The 2376-nt window shown below is 38.2% G+C and overlaps 1 long non-coding RNA gene across 1 annotated transcript; it reads left to right on the top strand.

The window, feature by feature from the left end:
- Positions 1-398: 398 nt before the first annotated feature.
- LOC145335407 (uncharacterized) lies at positions 399-2351 on the top strand. Its single transcript, XR_013885203.1, has 3 exons — positions 399-419; positions 988-1142; positions 1942-2351. It is a non-coding gene; the product is annotated as an uncharacterized LOC145335407 (long non-coding RNA).
- Positions 2352-2376: the final 25 nt, after the last annotated feature.

The raw sequence follows: 2376 nt of genomic DNA, 5'->3' as shown, positions 1-2376 counted from the left end.
TACCTACTAGCTTTGTCAGCACATTTTTGTTATTAAAATAATCAAATAACAATTCATGAACTCTTATTATAATATATTTTTTAAATATTTATATGTATTTATATAATATTTTTTTTTCAAAAATAATTATTATCAGCTCTCCTTTCCCTACTTTCTCCGTCCTCGAGTTCCTATCTGAACATGTACCACAGGACCCCCTACCTGAGATCTTAACCTCCTCCCAGTGTCCCATAAATATTTCGCCACCCGTGATCCACTTTTCTTAATTGTAACTAATCTTTCAGGTGAAGATTGCGGCGGCGCCGTAGTCAAAAACGACTGTTCCGATGGAAGCTCAACCTCGTCAAAATTACCCTCAACTACAGGAGCAGGCACCACAGATTCATCTGTCACTCCAACCTCTACTCCTTCACCTACAGGTATAATTTCTCTATTTCCATCTCCTGAAACGCTGTCATTATCAACCTCAACCTCACTCTCCTTCTCCTGAATCTCGTCACTCTGTCTTTCCTCTGCCAACTCAAAACCATCATTTTCAGATGACAAATACACAACATCTTCACTCTCTTTCTCCTCTACAGTTTCTCTCTCTACAGGCATATTGTCAACCTCCAAAAATATCTCATCGGACGGACAAATTTCAGGTAAAGGAAAAACGTTAAAATTAACCTCCTCCCCTAAAACTTCCGTTCGAGCATGAATTTTTCGAATTTTATCCCTAGCCACAACCTGATTTTTCTTGATGGGATTATTCCCAAAAGGTGCCAACTCATACAATGCATCCGAAAATTTCTTAACTACAATAAAAGGCCCTCCATAGAAAGACTGTAATTTCTTGGACACGTCAGTTTTTACAATATTAAAGAAAGCATAACAAACATCTGTCACTCTTAATGCTTCCCTCTGTATTCTGTGTTTATTTTGAACCTCTAAATATAACTTGGATTTTGTAGAAATCCTCTTAATTACATCCTCCATATTTTTCAGAAATTCCAAATACGACCGCGAGGATGAAGATTCAACAGACGGGACTGGTGATAGAAAATCGAGGGGAATACGTGGCTGCCGACCAAAAACTAGAAAAAATGGAGAATATCCAGTTCTAGTACTCTTGGAGCAGTTAATCACCAACGTAGCCAAAGGTAATTTTTTAGCCCAGTCCTTTGTTCCATGATTTTCATCTACTTTCAAAGCAGCATACAAACTTTGATTTTGCCTCTCTACAGGATTCGAATTTGGATTCCTGGGAGGAATTAGGACAGTATCCACCCCCAATCCTTTCATCACGCCTTTAAACACACTGCTTGTAAAATTTGTACCTCTATCCGATCTCAAAGCTCTAAATAAACCATAGGTAGGTACAAAATTTTCCAATATAGCCTTTACAGTTGTTTCAGTTTTAGCATCAACCAACGGACATGTAAAAACATATCTAGAAAATAGACAAACCATGATTAAGACAAATTTAACCGTCTGTCCCTGATGATAACATGGAGTCCAAGGTCCAACTAGATCTACTGACATATTAGCAAAAACTTCACTACTTTGGACAGAATGAGTTATAGGTGAAACATGTTTAGGATTACTTCCAGCCTTTTTCAAACATGTAATACAACTTCGTATTCTCGATTCCACAAACTTGTTCACGCCAGGCATAAAAAATCTCTCATTTATCTTACGTATTGTCTCCTGCACACCTCTATGTCCAGAACCATATCCACCATGAGCTGAATCAAATATATCATTGTATAAAGAAAGAGGCACTACAGGCCTCTCGACAATACCCCCTTCGGCCAAAGGCTGTCTGAAAATTACAACCCCCTCTAGCACATACATATGGCCAATAAGATTGTACAATAGTTCTTTTCTGCCCGATAGCTCCGCCCTCTCATAAGACGACAACTGTCTCCTTTCCAATATCCATAATCTTATTTCATTTAGGATCTCGTCCTGCTGAAGACTACTTTGCCAGACAAACTCAACATCCGCCTCATCCTCTGCAGAATGTACCTGCATAATAGAATAGATTTGATCCAGAAATGGTGAATCATCCAGGTAAGGATCCAAAATTTTATTATCTGTCTCTCTACACTCCTGACAATCCTTCAGTCGATGGTCCTTACAATCTAACTCAGTTCTCGACAAATAATCTACATTCACATGCTTAGTCCCCTGTCGATGGATAACTGTAAAGTCAAAACTTTGCAAGAAAGTTATCCATCGATAGGTGACACCGTTTATTGATCCTTTAGCCCAACGTTTATAATGCACTAGTGAAATACTGTCTGTCCGAACCAAAAATTCACGAAACCTACAAAAGTGTAAAAAATTCTTTAATGCATATACTAATGCACCTAATTCTCCTTTATAGGAAGG

Source organism: Acartia tonsa, chromosome 13 (genome assembly GCF_053477335.1).
Source record: "Acartia tonsa isolate MP-2025a chromosome 13, ASM5347733v1, whole genome shotgun sequence".
Taxonomy (NCBI): Eukaryota; Metazoa; Arthropoda; class Copepoda; order Calanoida; family Acartiidae; genus Acartia; species Acartia tonsa.
Note: the sequence above shows the minus strand (reverse complement) of the source record. Positions and strands in the feature narration are given on the sequence as shown.